Source organism: Delphinus delphis, chromosome 3 (assembly GCF_949987515.2).
Source record: "Delphinus delphis chromosome 3, mDelDel1.2, whole genome shotgun sequence".
In the NCBI taxonomy this organism is placed as follows: domain Eukaryota; kingdom Metazoa; phylum Chordata; class Mammalia; order Artiodactyla; family Delphinidae; genus Delphinus; species Delphinus delphis.
The window spans coordinates 115,251,393-115,266,371 of NC_082685.1; positions in this window are offsets into that span (position 1 = coordinate 115,251,393).

The following is a 14,979-nucleotide window of genomic DNA, read 5'->3' on the forward strand; positions in this document are numbered from 1 at the left end:
CCCATAGACTATTCCTTTGCTCATTAGTTGGGCACAGACCTGGACTCAAGTCCGAGTTTTGCTGGTTAAAGGTGACCTACCATTTGGCTGGTTTTGACACACAAAATGGCAATGTTATATGGTTCAACCTGACATCACAAGAGCTTAGACAGTTTACATTACTTTTCCAAGCCTCAGTTGTCTTCTCTGTAAAATGGAGATAACACCTCCCGTGCTGTAGTGATTTGACGAAGTCACAGATTTTAAGGTGCTTTTTGGTATAATGTCTCATACCTGGTAAATGCTTAATAAACATTAACTATTATTATCCATAATTTTTAGGAATAAACATTTTGGAATTAAATTTGATAGTAAAACACTAAGAACAAGCACTGGGCAGGTAGTCCTAGACATACATGAAATACTTTTTTTTTTTTTAACATCTTTATTGGGGTATAATTGCTTTACAATGGTGTGTTAGTTTCTGCTTTATAACAAAGTGAATCGGCTATATGTATACATATATCCCCATATCTCCTCCCTCTTGCGTCTCCCTCCCACCCTCCCTATCCCACCCCTCTAGGTGGTCACAAAGCACTAAGCTGATCTCCCTGTGCTATGCGGCTGCTTCCCACTAGCTATCTATTTTATGTTTGGTAGTGTATATACGTCCATGCCACTCTCTCACTTCGTCCCTGCTTACCTTTCCCCCTCCCCGTGTCCTCAAGTCCATTCTCTTGTAGGTCTGCGTCTTTATTCCTGTCCTGCCCCTAGGTTCTTCAGAACCTTTTTTTTTTTTAGATTCCATATATATGTGTTAGCATACGGTATTTGTTTTTCTCTTTCTGACTTACTTCACTCTGTATGACAGTCTCTAGGTCCATCCCCCTCACTACATATGAAACGCTTTTGATGCCAAGTAGTATGCGGACCTCAGTGAGCTGTTTTATCTCCATCTAACTCAAGCAGGAGTGAAGCATATGTTTAAAACCATGCCCAGGCTTTGAAGTCAGCCAGGCAGTGGTGAATGAATCTACCTTTACCACTGGATGACCTTGAGCAAATCACTCAAACTTTCTGAACCTCAGCCTACTTATCGATTATCTGAGGATAATAACAGTACGTGCAGAAATACTGCCTGTGACATGTTAGCACAACATATGACAAGTCGTGAGTGATCAATAGATAGTAGTCCTTACATGCTGATTGGATCTCTAGTCTGACCCAGGCCTGCGCACGAATTCCAGCTCCCAGCACAAAGCCACAGCAACTCTTGTACAGGAAGAGAACAGTAGATAAGCACGCCCTCCTATCTTCCGTCTATTGACCCATCTCCCACCCAGATTCTAGGACTTGTCTTGCCTGGAGGTCCTGGACTTACTGTGCTGCTGGCCACTGGCCAGTTTTGTTACGTGGCTGGTTGTTTCATGGCAGGCAGATCTGGAGGGCTATCTGGCTGGGTCTTAGAATTCTTTGCCTGTGGTTTTTGGGTTTCAGAGGTTGGAGGAGAATTCTTGGCAGGTTGTTTCTCATTCAAAATAAAATAGCTTGTTTTAATTAAAAAGACTTATTAGGTTTCTAGGACATCAAATGGCTCTTATGAAGGAGAATATTAATTGGTTTTAGTAGAAGGGTCACACAGAAGCAAAGAGAGACTGTTTCCTTCTAGATACAGATGGATTTCAGAACTTGGTGCAAAGAGTCAACAAGAACCCACTGGGTACAGCTGAGGCTGAAATGTCTGCAGGCGTTGGGCTGAGCCTGGTCTGTCTGCTGTTTTTCCCAGTGGGAACTTGAGCGACACCAACCCCACTGCAGCCAGACTACATGTTGCTCTGGGAATCATGTTATGTCATCTTGCAGAAAAATCTGCACAAACATGTCAACTTTCTTCGGTAAACATCAAAGGCCCACTCCTCTCTTTCATCTTCCCGGCTCTATACCTCCCAGGCTTCTAAGTTGCCTCCTGTGGCTTACTCTCTGCATTGAGATAGGCAGATTTTATCAGCTGAGCTTGTGTGGGGTAACCCACGCTGCACAAACAGACTACAGTGGTAACATGGAAGCAGCTAAGAGAGCTAAGAATACACCATCGTGACACGGGCATGCTGGGCAGAAGTAACAAGGGCCATGGGACAATTTCACTTTGGTTCAAGAAAAATAAAAATTTTGGACCCTATAACACCCAAATGGTTCTGTTGGAATGACTGGCTTAAGAAAAGGTACTGGGTTCAATTAATGAGTCAACCAAGTTTCTGGTATCTTTTTTCTTTTGATAGCGTATAACCTGTGGATTCAAAATGGTCTTCTTTATGGAGTCTGTGGGAACAAGTTCAAGCCCAAGAAGAACATTAGAGCTAGACCCAGTTGGCCTCTAATCCAGCTGAAGAGACTCAGGGGATTTTATGTCTCATTCAACAACCCATCACACTGGGCCCAACAAATGGTACCTGAGAATCCACTGGGTCAGAAGACAGACCCAATAGGAATTTCTGTGATATCTAAGTATGAGGCATCCAGAAACCTCTACCTTTGGGAAATGGCTCCTTTCTCTCCAAGTCTATCCTGGGCTGTATTAATCTTGGTTCAGAGAAATGGATGGAAACCGAATTAGTCTTGGGCAAGTGTGTTTAACCACCAGAGTCCCATCCCTGTTGATTACATGTAATACGCTGGGACAAGAAGGTCATATTCCTACTAAAATTAGCATCTTGCCCGAGACGTAGCTTTTTACCAAAGCCATGGCAAATGCCATTCCCTTTTGCTCTGTGGGTTTTTGTGGTGACTCTAGCAGCAGTTCCTGAGTGGAAAACCAAAAAAGGTCATACTTAAGTATCTCTCAAGTGACAACAGCTTGAGGTCTCTCCATCCCTCTTCCCTTTATCTTCCCTTCTCTGGGGTGGTGAATGACCATCAGCACTTCCCAGGGGAAGTCACTAAGTGCATGAACTTGATGCCATGGTGAAAAGAGAGGGGTTATGAACATCCAGAGAACCAGCCAGCTCATGACCACCTAGGTATACACAGCATCCTTTCCCCATCTTTGACAATGACGCTATTAGAGGAACCTCTTCTCTTTTCCACTGTAGGAAAGTGGCTTATACTTGTTCTCTTTTCTACTTCTTGATGATGCTGTGAGAATGAATGAGGGGTCTGCCATCCACTTTTAACTTCTCAGATAAAGAAAACCTATGAATAAAAGTCATGTCAAGGGAATAATGGGGATGGTGAATGCCGTGATACAAATGAAGTATCTGAACGCAAGCTCCAGTAAAGGCTATTCATGTAATCATGGAAGTCTGTTGGGGGTTTCCTATGTACAGGGCACTGTTCTAAGAGCTTTGTATATACCTCAAAATAACCTTATGAGGTAGGCATTATGACCCAGACAAATGAAAAACTGAGCCACAGAAGTGTTAGGCAATAACTCACTTAAGTTCATACAAGTAGTCAGCAGTAGCCCCAGGCTTCAAATTGAGGTAGTCTGACTCTAGAACCCAGGCTTATCACCGCTATTTCATACTGTGTTTTGTATTCACCTTAGATCTGTTAAGGCCTACTGGTTCTACCGTATCCTATTTAAACCGTTTCTACGAAACGGAGAAAATGATGGGGCTAAATTTCTTTCTACAAGGCTAGGATTCTCTCTGGCACATTCCAGCTGATGAACTCCCATCTAATTAGTTTGGGATGAATTAACCTTAAATTACCTTGCCTCTGCACCCCCAAAGTGCTTAGTTGGCACCTTCAGATTGCTCCCCCTGGAGGAGTACTTTGGAACTTCAACGAAACAGTTGAATGTATTAGAGGCAAAATGCCTGCATCAGCGGAGTAAACCCTGACACCATGCACGAGCAGGACCAGCAATGAAATTCCACTCACTGAATTTATGCCAGCCATTCCTAGATGCCCATTTGTAACCTGAGATTGCCCAGATGAGTCCATCAGGAGGCTTGTCAGAGGCAGTTGTTAGAATTCCACCGTCCCCCAAAGTCCTTTCTTCCTCTGCAGGCAAGGTTGGAGCAAAAGGTGGGAGACTTGTGCCCCAGTGGGCTGCATGAAGCTGCCAGCCAGCACGCAGAGCCTCTGGCAATCAGCACACAGTTCTTTCAGCTCCTTAAGCCACGTTGATGGACCCTTGTCTTTCATTAAGCTGCCCGAAAGTCAGTCTCTTGATGGATCCCAGAGGGAAAAATCAAGGAGGAAAGAGTTTGTTTTCAGATACAGTTCAACAGCAACCAACTTACGAAGCACGTAAAGAATAATCTGCTCCTTGGAGAAATATTTAATTAATATAAATACCCCAAGAGTTAGTCCACATAGATCTGTTTAGAAAATGTCCAATTAGGATAATATACACCACATTTCAAGGACCATAGGGACTGTGTTGCTTCACTCTTTTTTGCCATTGTTGATACTTCACTCTTTTTTGCCATTGTTGTTTCTAAGGGAATAATATATATATATGTGTGTGTGTGTGTATTCTTTTTCCATGTTCAGGAGCAGTATATCCTCTCAAAGGAAGGACAAGGAGCCATATTTGGTGGCAAAATATCACTCCGATTTGGGGAGTCAATGGCTTCTTAACAAGAGTCAGAATTGAAGTTGATTTGGAGCAATGAATGGGATCTGATTAAAAGGACAAACTTCATTGTCAATCAAATTCTGTGTCTACTGACGTGACTCTTAGGACAGCAATCTTGTGCTTTTATCTTTGTTTAGCAAAATGAAATGAGCACCTACTTTTTCTGAAAGGAGACTAAGGGTTCTCTTCTCCTGTTAATTTTTTTTTTTTTTTTTTTTTTTTGCGGTACGCGGGCCTCTCACTGTTGTGGCCTCTCCCGTTGCGGAGCACAGGCTCCGGACGCGCAGGCTCAGCGGCCATGGCTTACGGGCCCAGCTGCTCCGCGGCATGTGGGATCTTCCCGGACCGGGGCACAAACCCGTGTCCCCTGCATCGGCAGGCGGACGCTCAACCACTGCGCCACCAGGGAAGCCCCTCCTGTTAATTTTTATTGGGCTTCCAGAAGGCCTCTGTCAACCTGGCTTCCAGATAAGTGTCCCCTAGTGTGGTTTCATTCCAAAGGATTTAAAAGGATCTTGAGGGCTTCCTCAAGTGTCCACTTTAACCACTAGTGTCTCTGACACAAGAAATGCCTACCAGGGTCTTTTTCCTGTTCATTATCAAGATTAATTTAAGAATATCCTATAGTAAGAAGGAAAGCAGTGTTTGAATGACTTGTAGCCTCAACGAGATGCAAATTCCTACAGTGCAAATGCAGAAAGCGCCTCAACTCCTCTGTTTTTAGCCAGGAATAGATCACCTATTACCCCTCACCGCGAAAAGCATAGCAGAGCCCTCATTATCTCATATCCATGCTTTCCAAATCCATCAGCTGCCTGCTACACTGCTGGGCTTTTTAATTTAAATGTCAGCTAAAGTTAGAATGTGTTTTATAAAAATGTCAGAGCCCCGTTAACTTCGCTTCTGGGTTGGTCTCGCCTTTCACTTTGGAGTTGACAACGTTAAGGAAATGATTTCTCTAAGAACGCTTGCCCTAAAATTCCTCTTTGAATCTTTATGATACGCTCCTTAAAAATCTGAACTCTGATTAAAAATCAACGTGCTCGGGCTTCCCTGGTGGCGCAGTGGTTGAGAGTCCGCCTGCCTATGCAGGGGACACCGGTTTGTGCCCCGGTCCGGGAGGATCCCGCGTGCCGCGGAGCGGCTGGGCCCGTGAGCCATGGCCGCTGAGCCTGCGCGTCCGGAGCCTGTGCTCCGCAACGGAAGAGGCCACAACAGTGAGAGGCCTGCGTATCGCAAAAAAAAAAAAAAAAATCAACGTGCTCCAGATACCAGTATCTATAAAATAGTCACCTTTCAGCCTGTATGAAAGATTTCTAAATGCTTCCCCACCTTTGAATTCACATTGTGAATAAAAAATATATTCTAAAAAGCTGGCATTCGATCGGTGCTTCTCGGTGGGCTTTTGGAGGTGACAACTGTCCTTACAGGACGATCCCACCCACTGCAGCATCTGAGTGTCCCTGCTCCTCCTTTTCGCTAAAAGCTAATAATTCTGCCCAGTTATGGTGACAACCGGAAAACCTTCCACTCATTTCCAGATACCTCCCGAGCTGTGTATGCTCTAGGTGAGATGAGACTAAATTGAGAGTTTCAAAACCCTCGCATCGGACACAAACCAACCAAAATACTCACCAGCCCACAAAGTCTTTCCTCACTTGACTCCTAAAACCGTGTGCTTGGGTTGCTCATTTCGTTGCTGGGATTCACCACTCTGTGATGCTGCTTGAACTGTATTGTTCTCTTGCTGTAGATGCAGGTCTCACCTGGCTCCATAAACGGTGCCCTGCTGGTGGGCAGATATCTTAGAATAGACATCTGGTGGTGACCCCATGTCAAGAAGAGTCCTGGGCACAGCAGATGCTCATTGACTTTGTTAGAGGAATAGTTGGTGGGTGGATGACAGAGAGGACCTAAATCCTGGACCCCTGGCCACTGGCTTAGGAAGAAATACAAGCAGCTCTGTATGCTTCTTGTCCGCCTGGCTTGCCGCGGTTGTGGATCGTGTCTGCAGCATTGTGGCAGTTGGGTTCTTTTGGCCTCATACTATCATAGGGCAGGGCACAATAGAAGGCAAATAGTCAAGTTTGTTGCTGGGGCATCAGGTATATTAAAGTGACCACGATATACACACACATGGAAAGAATACATGTTAACAGGTAGCAAGAATAAAACACTTTCTCAAAATGTGATGTCCTAACTCCCACCAGATGTCCCCTAACTCCCAATACTGGCTCTATTTTTATTTGTTTCAAGGTTTCCATTGTTGCTCTTGTACTAAAGCACCTAACAGATGTCCCTCCAAAGGCGTCAAACCACTGTTGTGGTTTTCCTCCCATCTCTATTTCTTTTTCAGTAAACAAATTACCCAGAATATATTTTCCCCTTTATATGTGTTGGGGAGAAGAAAAAGACAATTATATTTTTAAATGTCATTTTTCTCATTAATGACCAGAGACAGAAACAAACCACAATTGATTCAAAAGCCAAATCCTAATCCTTTCTATTTCTGTAGCCTCAGCAGGGCTTTCTCCCATGAGATAAATGGAGATAATCCTCACATAAGAGGAAAAGTGGAAAATACAAACAGATTCAACAATCAAGGTTAAGGGTGAATGAACTACAGGTCACGTCTGGAGAGGACAATACAGAAAGGAAGATGTGCACTTGCATTTTCCCCCCAGATGGTGATAAATTCACACTGATCCAATTTGTCCCTCTTCCCCTATCTCTAGAGCTCTCCACGGCACACAACCGTAAGGTGTCTGACCTTCGCTAAGATCGAGTGCCACCTGCAGCCTTCACCTCGTCAAAAAAGAAAAGAAACGGCCCCATTCATAGACAGAACCACGCTGTTATCAGTAGCACAGCCGAACTGGGTAAAGGGTACATCAGGGATTGGGGCACAGGATGTCTGACTCTTTAGAGGCATACATATATGATCAGACACCTACCTCACACTGGATGAGACAGCTTTGTCATTCTCTCTCTCTCTTTTCTCCCTCTCTTCCCTTGCCTCCCTTTCTTCCCACCCCTGCCCTGCAATGCCCTATTACATCATCCCATTCTGACTCAGCTCCACAGTCTAGGAATGGGAAGAAGCTGAGTTTGGCCACCAAGATGCTAGGACACTATCCCCCGGGAAACAAGCACCTCTGCGTGTGATGCTCTGATTCCCATTTTCAGACAGCACTGCCCCCACAGCTTGGAGACAAAGAAAAAAGCGATCACGCTTCAAAAGATACCAGTTCTGGTCAAATTGCTGTCAGTCCAGCAGAAAAATCTTAGGATGATTTCAGCCCATTAACTCCTTCCTGCTGACCAGGAGGACGCAACATGGGGACACTACTCATCTTTGGGGCCACTAAGCAGGATTCAGATGGAACCTAATTTGCTGAACCTGGACCTCAACCTAACATTAATATCATTCAAGTGAAAATAGAAATGTAAAGCTTTAAAAATCATCATTTAGTTCCAACTGAAACAATCAAATATCCTCCAAATCAAACCTGAACTAGATTGATGTTTCATTTACCTTCTAATCTAGAAGGCATTCCGTGACAATTTCTCCATGGCCTTGGGCAGCTAATCTCTTTCTCAGCTTCCAAGTCACTGATGACACTACGCCTGGCAGGTTGGACAATTAACATAGCTCCAATCCACACACTTGGGCTCCCTGCTAGGTAGTTTACCATTTACACAGTCCAGTTTGATTTCTGAGTGTTCAGAAAGATGGGTTGTTTGAACCCACTGATCCAAGAACATGTTTTTGTATATTCCTATACCTCTTATAAATCAGACCAGAGAAAGGAAGCATGAATGGACCACTTGTCCATTTCAAGCAATTATTCTGTCTGGCATGGGTGGAGGAGAAAATAGAGTAGTGTCAGCAGAGTGATGATCAGTGGTTAGTTTTACCAGAGGAAATGTTACGTGTCCAGTGCCAAGCACATCTATCTGTCTGGCTGCCTTGTCTCTGATCGTCTGTACTTTTTCTCCTCTCTCACGTACACACGTACCCTCTTTAATTACTAGCAGAAAACAGTGCATTCTGCACACTTCACAACATCTGTTCAGGCCTTAATTAATCCAACTCTCACAGTCCCCATAGCAACGATGCTTAGCAGGTTCAGTCTCTGCAAGCAGAAATCTTCCCCTGAGTGACTCAAAACACGGCCATTACCGAAACATGTTTACATTAATTCTAGTGTCAGATATAATGAGAACTTTGCACAGAGGGTGTTTGCGTGGAAAGACCAAGTTATGAGATCATATTCAGCATCCCCTTAGTAAAATCAACTGCCTCAAACCGGGAACACAAGTTAACACTAATTTTTCAAGGTATTGCAAAAAAAAAAAAAAATCCCATTACTGCCTTTATGTTACAAGAAATTCCTGGGCTACAGAAGGTTAATGACCACAGTTACCCTGATGCAGCACACAGTTATTGTTTGTAGGGCAGTTTGAAGAAATGCAAGTGTTAAAAAGAAATGCAGCAGGAGGGGGGCTTCCTGAGCTTCTGGCCCTACAGATCTTAATTAAAAGCCTATTGTTCTTTGCGGGCACCCGCCAGCTTCTTCCCCAAATTAGAGCTTGCCAGCCCCAGAGAGGTTCACTGAGCCTTTCCAAGGGGGCCATGAACACTGCCAAGGGAAAAGTCAAGCACATCTCTGAGAGTCTCTTTGAGCTCCATGGCCTCTACAGATGCTCTCCTTGACGCTGGCTGTATTTGCGTTTATATTTGAAGCTGTTACGTTAGCGATAGTAAAAAGAAACACTGACCACTCTCCAGAAAACCTGCTCAGACCTTACATACGGTGTTGTGGGGCGCGGTGGTAAAGAGAGCATGGACAAGTGAAGCCAGGCATTTACCCCCAAGTAGTGGTTCAGTCCATACCAGCTCCGTCATTAAATGTTTAACTTGGGTTGCTAACAAGAAGTAAACCACTCATCAGAGTTCCAACTCCTTTGCCTATTCAAAGAAGGAAGCAGTGAAAGGGAAACAACCCAAAACCCACTGAGGAGGGAGAAGAAAAGAATTCAGACAAACTCTTGGGTAAGTCAAAACTCATTTTAGTAGACAAATCAGATCCCTTCTATGATATACATTGGGGCACCCAGTTGAGCCTCTGAACAAGAAGGGGAACTTCCTGAACCTTCCCCGGTGGCTGGAACTCTGTGGGGCCTGGGGACATTGGCCCTGGGGATGACGTATCTCCAAACTGAATGAAAGACAAGTCATTGGGGAAGGGAGGGTTGGGGGCTCCTGCAGGAATAAGGGCCAGTTCTCTAATGTAACCATGGTATCTAGTGAAATTAGCAAAGAAAGTATAATCCTTGTTTCTCACCAAGTTCATTCTTCGTCCGCAGACAACTGTCTCTATGAGCTTTTTGGCTGTTGTAAGTAAAACTTCTGACTTTCCTCTCTCCAGAGAGTTTTATTGGTAGGCAGGCTAGTAGGATTCGATTAAGGGCGTGTTGAAGTTTCTCAGCCATGAAGCTTCTACAAAACTACTGAACCATGGTCCCCCTTCAAGTTACTTCACCCAAAACAATATTCAATGACCAGCTTAAAGGAACGGCTTTGAACTCACAAGCCAGAGGCAAAGAAATGGAATGGAAACAGGATCAGGGTTCTAGTTCTAGTTCTGTCGCCTCTTTGATCTCAGATTTCCAAAGGCTCCTGTTCATCCGCTCATCCCCTCAACTGAATAAGCCTCATGAGGCTATTACTCTGAGTGCAGCATCATGGCAGGCTTGGTTAGACCATGGACATCTCCCAGGGCAAAGGAAGATGGGCTGTGAAAAACTGAAGCAGTGATGCCCCAGCTAATTTAGCTCAAGCTCGCCTTCCTCCCACCCTTATCACCAGCATGTAACCCCTGCTATCATTTTTAGAGTGGTTACTGCGTGGCGTTTACTGTACTAGGCTTAACTCATTGAGTTTTCACAACAGTCCTGCAAGGCATGTCTATTATTATCCCCTTTCATCGATAAGGGAACTTAGCTCAGAAGCAAGGTTGCGGGATTGTGCAACTCCAAGAGATCCCATTCACGCTGGATTCCACGAGCAAATCCAGACAATGTAAGTGGCGTTGTGTGACCCTGTGGCCCTAGAGAAGTTCAGTAAGCAAAGCCCAAGCCTGATTTTTCCCTACCTTTTCACTGCCTCTGTCACGCTTAATAGAGGGAGCTCTGTGCCTGACAGGCTGTCGGGAAAGAACATGGTGGACTCTTGGTGGTAATCACAGGATCACTGTGGAATCTTTCTTCCATGTGTCCTCTCTACTCCTTTTTCTTGTCCACAAAGCCTTAAGTGGTAGATGAAGATGGGGTGAGGGGTAAAGCTGATAAAAAAAGGCAGGCGGTGGTCAAGATAGTGATATAGGAAGATCCCATGTAGTCACCTCCTCCCCCGGACACACCAAATCTACAGGAGCATATGGAACAATTTTCTCTGAAAAAGACCTAGACTAGCAAAACAGCTCCACCACATCAGAAAACAAGAAAAGGCCCACACGGAGGCGAGTAGGAGAGGCTGAGATGTGGTCTCACCCTAAACCCCCAGCATGGCAACCCACCATCTGGATGGAACTCACGGACTTCTCCCCAAGGAACAAAGGGTTTATCCCTCACATCAGGCACCCCAGTTTTTGATAGCAGCACTTGACAAGTCCCCCAAACACCTGGCTTGAACACCAGTGGGGCTCCCAAGCCCAAGACCCAAAGGGCCGTAGGGACCTGAGGACCAGCTTTTAAAGGGTTTCAGCCTCACTCTCTCCAGGGCCCGGTGCAGAAGCAGCCCTTTGAGAAGCGCACAGACTTTATGTGAAAGAGATTCACGTGCTGACCTTAAAGCCTCAGCCTAGAGGGCGGAGCCCCGCACTTTCCCGGAATGGGGATGGAGACACCGGCACTCCCTAAAGCCAGTGGAGTCCAGTTGTTTTACCCTCTGCAGGTGCCGCCTCCCCTCCGGCTGGCGCCTCCCTAAAGCCAACTTCCCTCTCCCTGCACTAGCATCTCCCACGGAGGTGCCCCAGGTTTTTGCAGCTGCAGCCCAGGGCAACAGAGGCAGGGATGCCACCATCTTTGCGCCCTCCCTCTGCCTGGCTCCAGCTCACCGGTATCCCCCAGAAAGTTGATACACTCTTCTGGTGCCCTAGTTTTTGCAACTGTCGTCCAGAGGACACCTCCAGATCCCCCGGCTCTCTTGGCCAGCAGGGCTTTTGCTTGCGTTCCCATAGCACTGTATGTATTTTACTGTATTTAGGTATTTTGAAGCTGCTGCCTGAGGGTCTGGCTTCGTAAACAGCCTAAACCTAGGCGCTGACTGAGGTCCCCCCGCCCACCTTTAGGACAGATAGGTCTTGGCACACCTCAAACACTGGGAGCCACGAAAAATAAAATAGGCTGCTTGGGCGATCACGAAGGTTTGGGAGATAACCAAAAGCTAGGGCAGGTTTGAACAATAAGGTTCATCTCCTACAACAAGAGCAATCCTGCAAGATCTGGAGAGGTGGCTGTCTCATCTACTATACAGAAACCCCACAGAGTCAGGTAAAAGGAGAAAACAGGAATATGTTCCAAAGGAAAGAAAAGATAAAACCTTAGGAAGAAAACTTTACTGAACCAGAGATAAGAAAATAAAGCAGAAGAGCAAAGTGAGACTTCTTCCCTCCCCATCACTTTATTCCTCCACTTAAAACTCTGCTCCCTCTCTTCCAAGAAGCATCTTCAGGTAGCCCCCAGGAATCCCTTTACTTTTGGTTTCTTGTGGCTTAGGATCAGTAGGTAGATACCCAACTGGCCATTTGACCACAACCCAATTGCTTTATGGTGGAGGTGGATGTGGAAGGGTGAGGGGTCATGGTGTCATTTTACCCAGCGCTCAGCAAGCCAAAATGCCGAGACGCCGAGGTTTGCAGCAAAGAGTGGGGCTTATTCGCAAGGCCAAGGGAGAAGCACGAAACAGCGCATCTCAAATCCACCTCCCAGAAAAGCAAAGGGTATAGGGGGTGGGATATTTATGGGATAACAAATAAAGAGGCAGGGCTGGCAAAGGCGTGGGGAGCGTGGGGAAAGGATTGGAAAAATCTGCGGTAATCATGGCTCTGCTCAGGTGTAACTAAGCTCCAGGGCTCTGCACGTTCCAAAACGGAGGCGCTTGGCACGCTCTGAGGGTGGAGTTTTCAGGCCTCTGACGTCAAAAGGTCACGGAGCGGACACTCACGCATGCCCAGTTGGAGAGTCCTGGTCCTATCCAGTCTTAACCAGCGCAGCTTCAACTAGACACAGCTGACTCCAATTCCCGGAGAACAACTGGGGCAAACATCTTGTTTAGGCTCCGTGCCACCTGGAGGACAGGCAAGTCTTTTGTAGATGACCTTGATTAGCGAAGGCAGGTGAAATGGATTTGACTAATGCTTCCCCAGGGTTTCAGCAGTCCTCCATAATCCAGCTCTCTATGGAACCTGATCAGTTACCAAGTTGAGAGAGACACTTCCATGTTTTCCACCACTTGTACCAGAGCGCTTGGAAGAGTCCGAGATAGATGGATTTTCTCCCTGGATACCTTGATCCAGAGGGGAGAAACACATTCTGCAGTACCTCCAAATGTGTACTCCAGTGGTCTTTTCTTTTGTGTCTCTGGACTTTTGCTTGGGTTTCTCTCCTTACTTGGAATGTCTCTTCCACACCCTCTGACTCTACTTCTATTTCAAGCCTCAGGCATCTTCTACTTTAGGACAACTCCCTTCATTCCACATATTACTGGCCCCAACATGCCCTTTCTCTGAGCTCCCATGGTGATCTGTGTTTCTCAGTTATCTGTTCATGTGTTTGTCTTTTCCAACAATTTGCAGGCATATTCATCTTTACAGGCTTCCTAACAGATCGTTTGGCCTTTAGCAGAGGGTCAATAAATGTTTACTGAATGAGTTGAATGGAGGTTTAGAGATGCAAATGAGTTGAAAGCTAACCTTATGAAGCTTTAGTCCACTCTTAGAGCTAGCCATCTCCAGGCACCTGACCCCTCTATTCACTGCTTCTGGCTGTGCAATCTGCCTAAGGACTGGGACCAGGCTGACCAATTATTAAAAAAAGCTTATGATATAATAATAGCTAGCATATGTTGAGTGATTACTATGCCCCAGGTACTGTTCTAAGCCCATTACATAATCATTTAACTCTCACAGTTCTGTAAGGTAATCATTCCTGCTTTATAGATGAGGAAACTAAGACCTAGAGAGGTGACAGGCCAAGGACACAGCCAGGAAGTGGAAGGTCTGGCTCCAGGATACTCTACTGCCATGCCTCTCTCATTGAGAAAGACAGCGATGGTTGAACCTTAAAAACCTCCGTTTGATCCTGAGTTTGAATGGTGTGTCCTAGGTCATAAGAAGGAAAACATACTCCTTTTCACTTTCACTAATCCCATGATTTTCGCTTGCTCACCTTCTTCATTTTATATAGCCCTTACACACAACATCACCACCACCACTTCTGCAGCGATAATTTTTCCCCTTTTCTGAATGAGCAGGGCTCCATTTGAGAGTGGGCTGGAAGTGTCGCAGGAAGGACTCCAGCAATTACACAGCCCTGAAGAAGTGCAGAGAAGTTTGGACTACAAATGAGATGCACATGAGTTTATGAAACCTGGAAGGAACAGGGCAAAAATGTTGTTTTCCTTTCTGCAACAAATCTCTAAAGGGATGAAGGTTTCCTTAAGATCTTCGATCGGTGGGAAATATCCTTTGAGGGAAACTTATTTATGATGCTGAGAAACAGGGTGGTTTTCTCCTCAGATGAGTGAATTTCTTTTAGAGCCAGAGTGAATTCCACGAAATCTGAGCTGATTACATAGCGAGGACAAAGTGAAAAGGAAGAACTTATCAAGAAAGTGTTGAGACTTAGATTCAGTTGAGAAGTCATAATATTAAATTTAAAAATTACCAAGAGGAATCTATGAATAGAGATATATCAAATAATGCTGAAGCTTCCCCCGGGTGGCTACACAAAGCCCCAGAGTTTGCAGGGCTTGAAAATCAACCAAGCATATGTATTTTTAAAGAACTCCGTGGGGATTTTGAACATCTTTACCTATTTTCACGTATGGTTATTTCCATAGCCTCTGTCAGGAAAAACGGAAAGATATTTATAGTTATCAGAGCAAGGATTTATACTGAAATATCTATACGCTTTTTATTTGAAGGATAGAGAATTCTGGAATAGACATTATTGGAGAGAGGGAAGATAGATCTTTCTCTCTAGATGTCTTTAGGAATAGAAGATGCACCTTATAATTTAGGAGTTCATCTTGGAGATGAAGAGACTGATTAAAATTTTAACAAGCTATCATCCATTCTGTGAAAATTAGTCTCTGAATCTGTTAATACGATTGTGACCAAAATGGCCAG